General features: G+C 41.9%; 1 protein-coding gene across 13 annotated transcripts in view; it reads right to left on the reverse strand.

Moving 5' to 3' along the window:
* The window catches only part of KSR2 (kinase suppressor of ras 2), a 442,470-nt gene that overhangs the window by 413,719 nt on the left and 13,625 nt on the right, over positions 1 to 15,126 (reverse strand). For 9 of the 13 annotated variants that reach the window (XR_007406266.1, XM_049102048.1, XM_049102047.1 and 6 more), the window contains exons 2-4: positions 5,419 to 5,533; positions 5,112 to 5,283; positions 1,343 to 1,527 (exon numbers count right to left, since the gene is read on the reverse strand). The gene's annotated coding sequence lies outside the window, so the exon portion shown is untranslated. The remainder of the gene's footprint in view (positions 1 to 1,342; positions 1,528 to 5,111; positions 5,284 to 5,418; positions 5,534 to 15,126) is intronic. The other 4 variants (XM_049102049.1, XM_049102046.1, XM_049102042.1 and 1 more) reach the window with 2 other exon arrangements.

Here is a 15,126-nt window from a genome sequence, read left to right on the forward strand (position 1 = left end):
CTGGGTGAGTCTTTTCAGGATGACTCAGACCTACATACATAGTCTGGCCCGTGGGAAATAGGATGCACCTTTGCCCTCTGCCCTCATTTCTTGCTCCGCTGTCATGGGCAGCCCATGTGCTGGCAGGGAGATGCCAGCCACACCCCGTCTTGGTGCCCCCAGTCTTACGAGTGATTCTTCTTTGAGCTCTCCTCTCTTGGCTTGGCGATCAGAGGGGAGAAGAAAATTTCCTACAAAGACCTGTCAGAGAAACGTCCTCTGCAGAGAATCTGACCTTGTTTTATATAGGCTGGAGGCTGATGGTTATTGATGGTCAAGGGACCAATCTGACTGCCTCTGGACAGGAGGAAGTGTGGTTGCCCATTGCCCTCAGCTTTGAAGCTTCAGGTGAAGTTCTGGGTCAACAGGAAAAAAATCCCATCCCACATTTTGTTATATTAGTGATAAGCTGTCCCCGATATTTTCTAAGTTGCATTGTGAATAGGGACCCAAATGGGAAAGTGGCACATTAGGAAGTAGCAGGGTGGCCAATGCTCCTGGAACTGAACAAAACTAACACTGACTTCTCCTTGAAGGGTTTGACATACTGCTTTCCCAGGGCATTTTCCCCCCTTTTCCCTTTTTTCTACTAATTCTTTGGAGGGGGCATGGGAGTGGAGCGGGGGGTGGGGGGAGGTGGGCAGCAATCTCAGAATGCCAGCCCTCAGGACACAACCAAGTTCTCCTTAGCTGCAAGGGGACTATTATTATTCTGTTCTAACTCATTGATCCCCAAAACATAAATGGCTTTATTTTTTTTTAATTTTTTTTATTTATTTATGATAGTCACAGAGAGAGAGAGAGAGGCAGAGACACAGGCAGAGGGAGAAGCAGGCTCCATGCACCGGGAGCCCGACGTGGGATTCGATCCCGGGTCTCCAGGATCGTGCCCCGGGCCAAAGGCAGGCGCCAAACCGCTGCGCCACCCAGGGATCCCCATAAATGGCTTTAAAAAAATACCTTTGATGAGTGCAGACAGAATGCTCCTATCTTTAACCTTGTGAAGTCTTTCCAACATCAGAAAACTGACTTTTTCTAGAGTTCTTTCCCTTTTGGCCTTTTGCCTCTTTGTCTCTTAATTTTCCAGTGCAAACAAAGCAACCAGATCACTCTCTTGATGGCCAGATAACTTGAGCTCACAGTAGTGGACAATTTAGTCCAGTGATTTATGCTAGCTTTACAAATTAGGCACTCAACAATGCATTGTGAATTTTCAGACAGCACCCTCAGGATGGGAGAGGATGTGTACTGTGGCACTTGCCGACCACTTAGAATACAGTGAAGGAGTATCATTGACAATTACCTGAAAGTGATGCCATCGACCAAACTTGCTTACTTTTTACACCATCTTGTCTGCGAAGCTCTGCATTTTCCTAAAGGGTGAATCTGAAGCAAGCAGGTGCTCTGCTCAGGTACCAGGGGTCGCAGCTTGGGGGCAGAACACAGTCTGGATTTAGGACATGCCCCTCTCCTCCCAGGTCTGGGCACCTGATGAAGGAAACAACCTGCATGGCATCCATCTGCAGCAGCCCTGGTGAAGTTCCTGATTCTTTTGTTTTGTTTTTATTGTGGTAAAGTATACATAACCTAAAATTTACCGTGGGTGACGTTTATGACACTCAGCGCTGTACAACCATCATCACAACTCTGTACTTCCAGAATGTTTTCATCACCCCAGAGGAAAGTCCCATATGCATTTAGCAGTCACTCAGCATTCCCTCCTTTTTCCGGGCCTCTGGCAATCACAATTCTATTTTTTGTCTCTACGGATTTCCTATTCTAGATATTTCAGAGAAGTGGGATCTTACAGTATCAGACCTCCTATGTCTGGCTTCTTTGCATAATGTTTAGGTTCATCCATGTTGTAATCTGGATCAGTAGTTCATTCCTTTTTACAGCTGAGTAATATTCCATCATACGGATAGACTGCATTGTTTGCCTGTTCATCTGTTGGTGCATATTTGGGTTTTTGCACCTTTTGGCTATTGTGAGTAGCACTTCTGTGAACATTTGTGTACCAGTTGTTTGAACACCTGTCATCCATTCTGTTGGGCATATGAGAATCCCTTGGAGATGAATTTGGTTCCAGACCACCATGATAAATATTGCAAATATTATAATAATGCAGGTCAAATGAATTTTTTGGTTTCCCAATGCATATAAAAGTTACCTTTACATTGGATTGCAGTTTATTAAGTATGCAATAGCATTATGTCTAAAAAAAAGCAATGTACATAGCTTCATTTAAAAATACTTTATTGGGTCACCTGGGTGGCTCAGTGGTTAAGCATCTGCCTTCTGCACAGGGTGTGATCCTGGGGACCTAGGATTGAATCCCGCTATTGGGCTCCCTGCAGGGAGCCTGCTTCTCCCTCTGCCTATGTCTCTGCCTCTCTCATGAATAAATAAATAAAATCTTAAAAATAATAATAAAATAAAAAATAAATGAAATAAAAATACTTTATTCCTGGGGCACCTTAGCAGCTCAGTTGGTTAAGCATCTGACTCTTGGTCTCAGCTCAGATTATGATCTCATGAGTCATGTGATCAAACCCACATCAGGACCGTGCTCAGCAGGGAATCTGCTTAAAGATTATCTCCCCCTGCCATTCTCCCCCACTTCCGCATGTGCACACATGCTCCTTCTCTATCCCAAATAAATAAATAAATCTTTAAAAAATACTTTATTGCAAAAAATGCTAGCCATTATCTGAGCTTTCAGTGAGGTGTAATCACTGATCACAGATCACCATAACAAATATAATAATAATGAAAAAGTTTGAAATGTTGCAAGAATTACCCAAATGCAGTGTGGAGACATTGAGCGAAAGTGTTATTGTGCTGTATGAGATTAGGGGAGAGCTGGTCCCTCCAAAGGAAAGGGGGAAATGCTATTGTCAGAAGAGGGGATGGATGTTGGACAGACCAAAACAACAGTCATATTCCACTGTCCTTGAGGGAGTCATGGTCTAAGGGGGGAAACCCATGCAAGTGCATCCTATAACTATTCTATGCTCTGGGAATAAAGGAGAGGAGTCCTTTACCCTATACAAGGGAGGTCTCTTGGAAGGTTCTGTTGAGGACGTGATTCTGAAAGCTTAGATTAAACAACATGGAGGGACTGGTTGTGCCAAAGCACAGCACCCCGAAATCACTGGTGATTACAGACAACTGCAAGAAACATGTTTGTCACAATCAAAATACTAAAACCATTAGCCTTGCCTTGAGAAGGCTTTTGCTGGTGGATGGGATGTGGCACTGCCAGACTTCCCTCTAATGGTTTACTGGATGTGGGGCCTTCAATGGTAAAACCGGGACAATCCAAGGCAAAGTGGGACAATTTGGTCCTATAGTGAAGTCCCCGACTCTCGAGCACCTGTTAGTGTGCTCAGAGTTGAGATTAGTGCTATGGGGGTATCTGTTATGTGAGGATGATCCCTCTATTGAAACAAAACAAGCTCACAAATGTTCACAGCAGCACTATTCACAACAGCCAAAAGGTGGAAAACACCCAACAAACCATCATCTAATGAGTGGGTAAACAAAATGTGGCATATCCATACAATGGGATTGTATTCAGCTGTAAATAGGAATGAGGCACTGAGGCATGTTACAACATGGATGAACTTGAAAACATTATGCAAAGGGAAAGAAGCCAGACACAAAAGGCCACGGCCTGAACGATTCCATTGATAAGAAATATCCAGAATAGGCAAATCCATAGAGAAGCAGGTTGGTGGTTGTGAGGGGGCTGGAGAAGGGGATTCACAGGTATGGGTTTTCTCTTTGAGGTAATGAGAAAGTTCTAGAACTGGACAGAGGTGATGGGTGCACAACACCATGAATGTGCTTAATGCCACTGAATTGAACATGTTAAAATGATAAATTTTATGGAAAGTGTATTTTACCACAATAATAATTTTTTTAAAAAAGAAGAAAAAGAATCCCTGCTTCCCAAAAGGTGTAAAAATCAGGTGATCTAAAAGGCAGCCCACAAGACCAAATTTGGCCTGCAGACGAGTTTCATTTGGCTGCATGGAGGTTTTTTATAAAAAGTCTTTAATTTAATAAATAAATAAATAAATAAATAAATAAATAAATAGTCTTTAATTTGTGGCTAACGCTTCTAAAATGGGATATTTTACATACAAAAATTCTGATGAGCAATTTAGTTGGAAAAATCCAAAACCCAGGCCCCACTTGAGCTCCGTCTGCCCCCAGCAGCATCATGAGGAAGGCAGAACAGCTACTCAGCTTTGGAGCTGAGCTTCTCGGATCCTCTTCTGCCTTCTTTCCCCTGGGATCCTTATCTGCTCTATCTGCTTGGTCCTAGGGGCGCTAAAGTGCAGATTTCCAATACTTTCACAAAACAATTAGAAGAGAGGCAGATAATCAAATATGGAAATCAGGCAATCGATATGGTGATTTCCATTTTCATTCATCCATCAATGAGCTGTCAGTGGATTCATTTCCCCAAAAGTGTTACACACGACTTTCAAAAAGGTGAGGAAATTTCCCCTTAAAGCAATGATTTGTAACCTTCGCTGCACACGGGAATCACCTGGGAAACTTAAAAATGTTGGTGCCTGCACCCCCCGCCTCCCCCCCAAAAAAAATTCGGTCTGGGGTGTGATCCCGGCAGGGAGTTTCAGAAGCTCCCCGGGGAATTCTGATATGGAGCCAAAGTTGAGAAGTACTGTTTTACATCTTCCTTTTAGAGAATTGCACCTTTTCTAGCCTCAGATGTCACAGATCAAACTACACATGCGTTGAGAATCTTTAAAGCTTTGACTTTAAAGTAAATATCTTTTGTTGTTCTGGATAGCTACCCCTACAAACATATGCCATCTTCAGCTGCTCGACAGTTATCTTGACAGATACAAGAAACATAGGAATAAATAGTCTATTTTTTGTAGGGGACCCTGTGGCTTCATTATCAAAAAACAGCATTGAATGTACCTCATAAAAACCTGGAACTTAACCCTGTATTTGTTTAATTAGCATGAAGGGCTCTAACCTATGCTGTGCTAGAGACTAAGGAAGCAATCTGATAAAGAACATGTGCTGTTTACCCAGGCTGGAGTCTTAATGGTTTGTCATGTGAACACGTGTGCATTGTTCAAAGTGATCACCCCTTTCCAGAGTGCAACCGTGACGCAATTGCTGACATCCTGGCCATGCATTTTCCATGTGCTTCTGCTGGTGAACTCCTCCACCAAGCTCTCCAACAGTATAAAAAAGCATCTGCTGGCAGGAAAAACAAAACCTGTTCCATAGTCTGGACATATTCAAGGCATGTTACCTCCCCTTGCACACACCTTTCCCGCAGTCAGCAATGCCCAGGTCAGAAATGAAGCCCATGCCTGCCTTCCAGCTCACCTGTGGGCCATTTGTCTGGTCAGTAAAAGCAGAATGTGCCTCCTCTTCCCACCCCACCACAGCTGTCTGCAACTCGTGGCAGTATTAGCTCAGCTTCCAGCACCCCCATCTCTGACTTGGGGGTGGGGGGTAGGGGGAGGAAGAAAAAAGAAAAAAGAAATGTATGTGGTAGATGAACCAAATTGCCCACGTTGTCCTGGATGAGCTTCAAATCATCCACAATTTGATTTGCCCTCTGAAAGATACAGACCCTGGGTTTATTGGAACTCTTCTTATATTTCAGTCTGAAAAATTGAACTGATGGTCTTTTATTTATTTTTTTTTTTTTAAATTTTTATTTATTTATGATAGTCACAGAGAGAGAGAGAGAGGCGCAGAGACACAGGCAGAGAGAGAAGCAGGCTCCATGCACCGGGAGCCCGATGTGGGATTCGATCCCGGGTCTCCAGGATCGCGCCCTGGGCCAAAGGCAGGCGCCAAACCGCTGCGCCACCCAGGGATCCCTGATGGTCTTTTATAAGTCTCTTCTGTGACTTTTAGACTTTCTTCTTCTTTGAGGAAATGGGGGAAAAATTAGAAATGCTGAGTGGGACAGATCACAGGTTTTCCCCTATCTTGTGCTTTTGTGCACAGAATCAGATAAATCAGTACCGGTTTGTTTCACCTGGTAAATTAAGAATACTTTTTATTTTTGTCATAGGAAGTACAAATGTTGGCTTTTAGTTTTTAAAGACAGGCCTAATCCATGGTTTCAACTGAGCTGGAAGGTTAGCAGTCCTCAGCCCTGGGATGTTTACCTAGTCCAGATTCGTTCATTCATTTAATTCAATTATCAATTAATTTCTGATTATAAGTAGAGAGTCTGATCTCCTGATAGGACAACAAGAATCTACAGAATTAGAGGGGGTGATGGACCTTTATCATCACAAATAGAGACAAGTCCAGGTGAGGTAGCCGACCACTGCGGGTAAGAGTCTTGGCTCTGAGTCTGATCTGATGGTCACGTTCAAATCCCAGCTCTGGTACCTCCCAGCCCCATGACCTTAGGTGAGTGATTTTACCTTTCTGTGTCCAGGTTCCCCCACCTGTAAAATGAAGGTAATAATAGTATTTGCCTCCCCAGGTTGTGCTGGGGATGAAATGACTCAAAGTGTGTAAAGTGCTTACAGTGCTGCCTGAAAATTAGAGGTGACTGCTCCTGCCCCAGAAACAGAACCCAGTAGAATAATACAAAGGCAGAAGCATGCCCGCATCCTGCCAGATTTACATGCATGCAACATTCTGCCCCCATCTATTTCCAAAGAAATCTAAATCACCAGGGGCCTGGGTGGCTCCATGGGTTAAGTAACAGACTCTTGGTTTAGGCTCAGATCATGATCTCAGGGTCCTGGGATTGAGCCCCATGTCGGGCTCTGCGCTCAACAGGGTATCTGCTTGAGGACTCTCTCTCCCTTTGCCTTCCCCAAAATATGTAAATAAATCTTTTTTTTTTTTTTTAATCTATATTGGGTTCAAATGGGAAGATCCAGTTCAGAATTTCTTCAAATGCCATGTGCTGACCAGCTCATATCAGAACCACTTGGGTTGCTTAATCAAAATTGCAAAACTCAGACCCTGTCTTCAGACCTACTGAGGCTCTTTGGGGTTAAAGGTCTGGGCATCTGAATTTTTAACAAGCATCTCATGTGATATAATGTACCCTCAAGTCGGGAAAGTATGATTAGAATTAACAAAGAGTGATATCCATGGAGCCTAGAGACTACTCTTATGAATCCAGGAAAGTAGTGTCTCCCAAACATCATTCAAGTGTTACCTTTATTCACAAACAAGCGTCTGCCTTGGGCTCAAGTCATTGATCCCAGGGTCCTGGGATGGAGCCCTGCATTGGTCTCTCTGCTCAGCAGGGAGCCTGCTTTTCCTTCTCCCTCTGCCTGCAGCTCTACCTACTTGCGCAATCTGTCAAATAAATAAAATCTTTTCAAAAATAATTAAAAAAGGGAAATTTATTTCATTAGTGCAAATGAAAAATAGACATCTTGTCACAACTAGATGATAGCTGTAAAAGTAAATATCATTTTAAAAAAATAATGTGATTAAATTCCATATAGACACTGTTACTGGCTGAAGCTCTGAATCTGCAGCAGCATTTGTTAAATAGAAAAAAATCAGCAAGTGTCACAGAGGTGTTACAGATTTGGTACCACCGAGTGGAGACTTTCTCCTTGATGACATGATTGAGAGGGACTGAAGGGAGAGTAGCTTCCTCGCTGGGTGATTCAGTGTCATTGAATGTTGTGTCTAAGCACCACCTAAAGTCATTTCCTAGTGAGTCAAGGTGCACGCTTTGTGCAGGACTACAATAAAATCTTTGCCTGAAAGTCTACTGACTCTGGACTTGCAAGAATAAGAACAAAAACAAAAACAATGGCCTGGGCCATTCGAGATGCTGATAAGTACAGGACCTGTGGTCCATGAGTCTCCAGGACCTCCCTCAGATGTCACTCTCAAAGGGCAAGGGTGTCACAGATCTGGATTAGGCTCCAACTACCCACTCATCTGTGGTTTGTAACCTTGGGCAAGTCTCCAGAAACCTTCTTTGCTACAACATAAAATGACATACTTGTTTAAGCCAAGATGAAATCAAATGATGTTTGAAAAGCCTTAACACAGAGGATGACTAGTGGTTGATGTTCAATAAATGGTAGCTTTTTAAAAAAGATTTTTAAATTTATTTATGATAGACAAAGAAAGAGAGAGAGAGAGACAGGCGGAGGGAGAAGCAGGCTCCATGCCGGGAGCCCGACATGGGACTCGATCACGGGACTCCAGGATCACACCCTGGGCCAAAGGCAGGCACTAAACCACTGAGCCACCCAGGGATCCCAATAAATGGTAGCTTTTAAAAATTACCAAGACTTCATATTTTTAACCATTTTTGATAGAACTCTTTGTTTCCTAAATACAGTGAAGCTTGATGACTCAAGGTTATTATTTTGAATATCTCTGCAGTAATTTTATTGTCATTGGACACATTTCTAACACCTTCCCATATTCACCTTCTTCTTTGGCCATTCCACATATGAAGTGGGCTAATAACCAAGACAAATGTCCACCGATAGAGAACTGATTAAAACACAGCAAAATTACATGGGCATCCAATAAAAATGCAAAAAAAAAATTCTCTAATAGTAATCAAGAAAATACAGGGGTGCTCAGAGCCTGGGTGGCTCAGTTAAGTATCTGCCTTCAGCTCAGGTCATGATCCCAGGGGCCTGGGATCAAGTCCCATATCAGACTCCTTGCTCAGCAGGGAGCTTGCTTCTCTCTCTCCCTCTGCCCTGCCCCTTCCCCCACCCCCACTTTTGCTCATTCGTGTGCTCTCTCAATCTCTCTCTCTCTCAAATATATAGGTAAAATCTTAAAAAAAAAAAAAAAGAAAAAATACAAGTTCATGCAGTGAAGTATCATTGGTCCATCAGCATTGCAAATATTAAAGAGTGCAATATTATCTAAGAATATAGCAGATAAGAATGGTAGTGTAAATGGGTACAACTCCTCTGGGGGACCTATACTCTTTGACCTAGCAATTCTACTCCTAAAAATCCATGCAAGAGAATCTCTTCCTCATGGGCACAGAATAGTATGTGCAGAGCCCCAAGTACTGGTAAGGAGGTGGAGAAGTTAGAACCCTTGTGTGTCACTGCAGAAAACAGTATGGTACCTCCTCAAAAAATTACCATGTGATCCAGCAATTCCACTTTTGGTCATATACTCAAAAGAACTGAAAGCAAGGACTCAAACAGATATCTGCACCTGGATGTTCACAGCAACATTACTCATCATAGCCAAGAGTGGAACCAACCCAAGTGTCCAGTGACAGATAAATAACAAAATGTGGAATATACATGCAAAGAAGTATGATTCAGTCATGAAAAAGAACAAAGTAAAAAAAAAAAAGAACAAAGTAGTGAGAGATACTACAACATGGATAGCCCTTGAAAACATTATGCTGGGCAGCCCCGGTGGCACAGCGGTTTAGCGCCGCCTGCAGCCCCGGGCGTGATCCTGGAGACCCTGGATCGAGTCCCATGTCGGGCTCCCTGCATGGAGCCTGCTTCTCCCTCTGCCTGTGTCTCTGCCTCTCATTCTCTCTCTGTGTCTCTATAAATAAATAAATAAAATCTTAAAAAAGAAAAGAAAACATTATGCTAAGTTTATTTAACTTAGACGTAGAAGGACAAATACCACTTACATGACATACCCAGCATAATCAAATCCATGGGGGCACAAAATAGAATTGTGGTTTCCCAGGGCTGGGGCAGGGGGCAGTGGGGAGTTAGTGCTTAATTGGGGACAGCGTGTCAGTTTGCAAAGATGAAAAATTCTGGAGACAGATGGTGGTCATGGCTGCACAACAATGTGAATGTGCTTAATGGTACTAAACTAAACATGGTTAAAATGGTAGATCTTATGTTAAGTATATTTTATCACAATTTTATTTATTTTTTAAAGTAATCTCTATGCCCAATGTGGGGCTCAAACTCACAACCCAAAGATCAAGAGTTGTATGCTCTACCGACGAAGCCAGCTAGACGCCCCACCACAATTTTTTTAAAAAAAGAGTGCAGAGCTAAGCCAAAAACTGTCACTTTTGAGCAGAACTTTGATACTCTGGTGACTTTTTTCTTCTTATTTCATATTCAAGACTATGTGTAATAGGGGGACAGAGGACATCACAAATCTGGTCTCAAAATAAGCAGAATGTCACTGAGTTTATCTTTTATTTTTTCATTCTGTTTCTATTTGTCTTCATTCCTATAAAACTACTGACAGAAAACTGCTAATGTTTGTTAAATAATTAATAATCAAACAGTTAGGCATTGTGATAAGTTTGCTCTTCATAAAACTGACAGATTGTGAAGATTCAATAAGATAACATGTACAAAGAGCTTAGCACAGTTCCTTAGTTGTTATTGTTGTTATTTTTATCTCATTTAATTCTGAAATCATTCCTATGACATAGGTATTATTGATATCCCCCTCCATATAGGCAAGAAAAATCAAGGTTCAGAGAAGTTAAGTGATTTATCCAAGGTACATGGCAGAGTTAAAGCTAAAAAGCAGATCATTGAACTCCAGAGTTATTGCCCACCCACTATGCTGATAATATTTTGTCAAGTCTTCAATTTCATAAGAAGAAAGCTCTTTTAAGTTATGTGCTTTTCAACTATATTATTTTGTTTTTTTGTTTTGTTTTAAGATTTTATTTATTTATTCATGAGAGACACACGGAGAGAGAGAGAGAGGCAGAGACGCAGGCAGAGGAGAAGCAGGCTCCATGCAGACAGCCTGACATGGGACTCAATCCCGGGTCTCCAGGATCAGGCCCTGGGCTGAAGGCAGCACTAAACCGTTGAGCCATCTGGGCTGCCCTCAACTGTATTATTTTGAATAAAGGTTTATATTATGACCATATAAATTTTGTTTTCTACCAAACCTTAGTAAAGGTGGTTTGTTTCTAAGTATTTTCTAAGGGCTCCAACATCTCTACTATAGGTCTGTCTACAATATGTTTTCCACATTTCAAAGAATCAGTTTCATATTTTTCCTGGATTATTTCATCCCAGAGACTGTTTTCTTGCTCCAATCAGGATAAGTTGTTCTCTAGGGCCTGCTGCATAGCTGTCATTTTGAATCACCTCGTTGCCACCATCCTCTGAATTTCCTTTGCCTTTTGTCCATTTTGAATCTCCTCTTCCTTGAAGTCTTCTCTCACTATTTCTTATTTTGCTCTCATTTTGTTGGAGTACATTTCCAAAAGCTTATTGAAAGAGGTAGTTCAGGGATGCCTGAGGGGCTTAGCAGTTGAGCATCTGCCTTTGGCGCAGGGCGTGATCCGTTCCAGGGACCAAGTTCCACATCGGGCTTCTTGCGAGGAGCCTACTTCTCCCTCTGCCTGTGTCTCTGCCTCTCTCTGTGTGTCACTCAAGAATAAATAAATAAATAAATAAATAAATAAATAAATAAACCTTTTAAAAAAAGAGGTAGTTTGTGTCCCTGCCTCCCTGAAAATACCTTTGTTCTAATGTCACTCTTCAGTTATAGTTTGGCTGGGTATAGAATTCTAGGTTGGAAAGCTGGTGACTACTCTCCCCTCAGGTATGGTACATCTATGTCTAATACATACTTTTTTAAATTATTATTCCATAATGTTGTTTTATTTTTTAAAATATTTTTAAAAGTAATCTCTGCACCCAATGTGGGGCTCGAACTTACATTCCCAAGATCAAGAGTTGCATGCTCTACTGATGAAGCCAGCCAGGAGCTTCAACATTTTTTTGTCAGACTCTATGCCCAATGCAGGGCTTGAACTCATGGCCCCAAGATCAAGAACTACATGCTCTATGGATTGAGCCAGCCAGGTTCCACTCCTTAATGTTGTTTCAGTGAGGTTTTTAGAAGAGGCACAAAGACAAATGTAAAGTATTTGCTCTTTCATGTTCAACTGGAAATCCCTCCAACAACCTTTTGTCTCTCAATATTTGTTGAAATCTTTTATCTGTTATTGTCTCTCCACCCATTCTCTTTGTCCTTGTAAGTTAGTACATTTTCATCCCTTTATTATATTTTAGCCAGATTTTGGGAAGAAGAAGAAATAAAGATGTCTCCCAATATGCTAGTTTTAATTGGAAATTCCACAATGGTTTATTAAATAAAACTCAAATACCTTGAATCATATAATAAAATATCCATGCATATGAACAGAGGTGAGCCTTCCAGGGGATGGATTTTCTGCCCTCTTTTCTCTTTGTCTGAGGAGAGAAGATAACCTTATACTCTCTTGTGAGATTTATACTCCTCAGCTCAACTTGGCTAACACCTAAACAAGGCAAATTGCTTCCTGTGCACATAAATTACAAATGCAATCAGACTTGGTTTTCCTATTTATAAACAAAGTATAAAAAAATAAGCAGGATATGTGATCTCCAGGTCTAAATCAGATTTTTGCTTTTATCTCGATCTTTTTTTATTTTTAAGAAGGGGACAGAAAAGTAATTAAATACATTGGTGAAGGGATTATGATTAAAATACTAGTATTCCATATTTTAATTAATTAATTAATTTTTAAAGATTTATTTATTTGTGAGAGAGATGGCACACGTTGGGGTGAGAGGCAAAGTGGCAGAATCTTCAAGGTGACTACCTGCTGAGCACAGAGCCCAACACGGAACTTGATCCTTCAACCTATTAACTCAAACCAGAGCCAAAACTGGGAGTTGGAGGCTTAACCGACTGAGCCACCCAGATTTCCATTATATTCTGTATTTTTAGAGAAATTTAAAAGCTTTAAAAAACCCAGACAGTTAGAGATGCCAGAGTGGCTCAGTGGTTGAGTGTCTGCCTTCAGCTCAGGGATGATCCTGGGGTCCTGGGATGGAGTCCCCCATCAGGCACCCTGCAAGGAGCCTGCTTCTCCCTCTGCCTGTCTCTGCCTCTATCTCTCTGTGTCTCTCATGAATAAACAAACAAAATCTTAAGAAAGAAAGAAAGAAAGAAAGAAAGAAAGAAAGAAAGAAAGAAAGAAAGAAAGAAAGAGAAAAAAGGAAAAGGGAAAAAAAGCCCAGACAGTTAAATAGTGGTCTACAATCTCAAAGGCACTGTCCTTTACTCTCAAATGGGTTTCTGCTACAGGTTGATTTTTCTGAAAGAATACTGAAAGAATACTGAAACAGTTTGAAGTATAAAAGTTAGCACTCAACATTTGTGAAAAGAAGCAGGAAAAAGCATGTGAGATAATAGAAAATATACATGCTTATCTCTCCCTCCAGCTCCTGGCAGAGGGCTCCTGAAACCCTTGTGATTTCCTAAGTGATAAGAACTCTTGGACAATTTTTTGATCAAAGAGGTGACTCTCTCTGGCCTCCTGGATGAGCTCCTGGATGCAGGCTAGCCACTAGAAAGACCAAGCCAGGATTAGAAGTTTGGAATTTTCAGCCTCACTCCCTATTCTTTGGAGAGGGCAGAGGGGCTGGAAATGGAGTTAATAATTGATCATGCCACACGAAGAAGCTTCCATAAAATCCCAATGCTCTGGGATTTGGAGAGCTTCCAGGTTGGAGAAAACATCCACATACTGGGAGAATGGCATACCCCATACTCCTCGAGGACAGAGGCTCCTGCACTCCGGACCCTCCCAGACTCTCCCCCTGTGTATCTCTTCATCTGGTTCCTCATCTATATCTTTTATCGTGTCCTTTCATAAGTTGGTAAAAGTAAGTCACTGTTTTCCTGAGTTCTGTGAGATGCTCTGGCTAATTAATTAAATCTGAGGAGGGGATTGTGGGAAGTCTGATTTATAGCCAATGGGTCAGAAGTACAGTTGCTGAGCCTGGTTATTGCAACAGGCATCTGAAGTGGGGGTTGAGGGGACAGTCTTGTGGGATCTGATGCTACCTACAGATAGATAGTGTCAAAATTGAGTTGAATTGTAGGACACCCAGCTGGTATTGCAGAATTGCTTGGTGCAGGGAAAACCCCCACATATCTGTTGTCAGAAGTGTTGTGAATGTGGTAGTCCTGTGAAAGTAAAGGAAAAACACAGGAGGAAGAACTGGGGTTTTTTCTAAACAAAGCAGAATTGAGCAGAGAGAAAAGTCCAGCTAGAGTGGGCACCCAACAAAGCCTCCGCCCAAACCACAGGAGGCTCTGCAGCAATGATTGCCTGTGGGAGTTGTTGGACTTGGGCCGAAGTAACAGGTTCCTGGAGGCCGAAGTAACAGGTTCCATCCCACTCCTGCCTCCCTCAGCCAATCGGTATGAGCTTCCCCAGAAAGGACACGACCTTAGATGAGCAGCTTTCCCCAGCTGAGGCTTGAAGCCAAAGGAGCTAAGAGCGGAGCCCATCTCTTGATGATTCTCCTGGCAATGGGATAGTAGTCTTTCCTTGCATAGGATCTGGGCAGCCCATCTCACTGTCCATCATTACAGTCTGAGTCTCCTACAGCTGCTGTAACAAATTAGCAAAAACAAAACAACATACATTTATTATTTTACAATCCTGGATCATCTCGTTGGGCTAAAGGCAAGGTGTTGGTTGCCTCTAGGGGAGAATCCATGGCTTTGCCTTTCCCATTTTCTAAAGACTGTTCACAATTCTTGGCTTGTGACCCCTAGCTAGCAACACATTACTCCAACCTCTGTTTCCACAGTCACACCTTTACTGATTCCCCTGCCTCCTTCTTTCATTTATAAAGACTCATGATGACCAGGGGCCCACTAGGATAATCTAGGATAATCTCTGCATTTCAAGATCCTTAACTTAATCTCATCTGCAAAATCCCTTTTGTCATGTAAGGTACCATCTTCACAGGTTCCAGGGATTAGAATATGGATATCTTTGGGGGACCATTATTCTGCCTACCAAAGTTACCAAAGAGATATTTTAGAGCAGCTGGTAAGAGTAGCACCAACCAGGTACATTAATGTGATCCCTACATTTGTCTGCAATCATATCTCATGTGAATCCAGAGTTTATTCTGACTCAAGTACTGTGCTAAGTGCTCAACACGAATACCTCATTTATTTCTCTCAACAATTCTGAGATAGGCACTATTATTATAATCTTTATTTTGCAGATGAGGAAGTAGAGACCCAAAGAAGTTAAGCTATTTGCATTTGGTCAAACCCTCGGTAAATGGAAGAATCCTG

Source organism: Canis lupus, chromosome 26 (genome assembly GCF_003254725.2).
Source record: "Canis lupus dingo isolate Sandy chromosome 26, ASM325472v2, whole genome shotgun sequence".
Taxonomy (NCBI): Eukaryota; Metazoa; Chordata; class Mammalia; order Carnivora; family Canidae; genus Canis; species Canis lupus.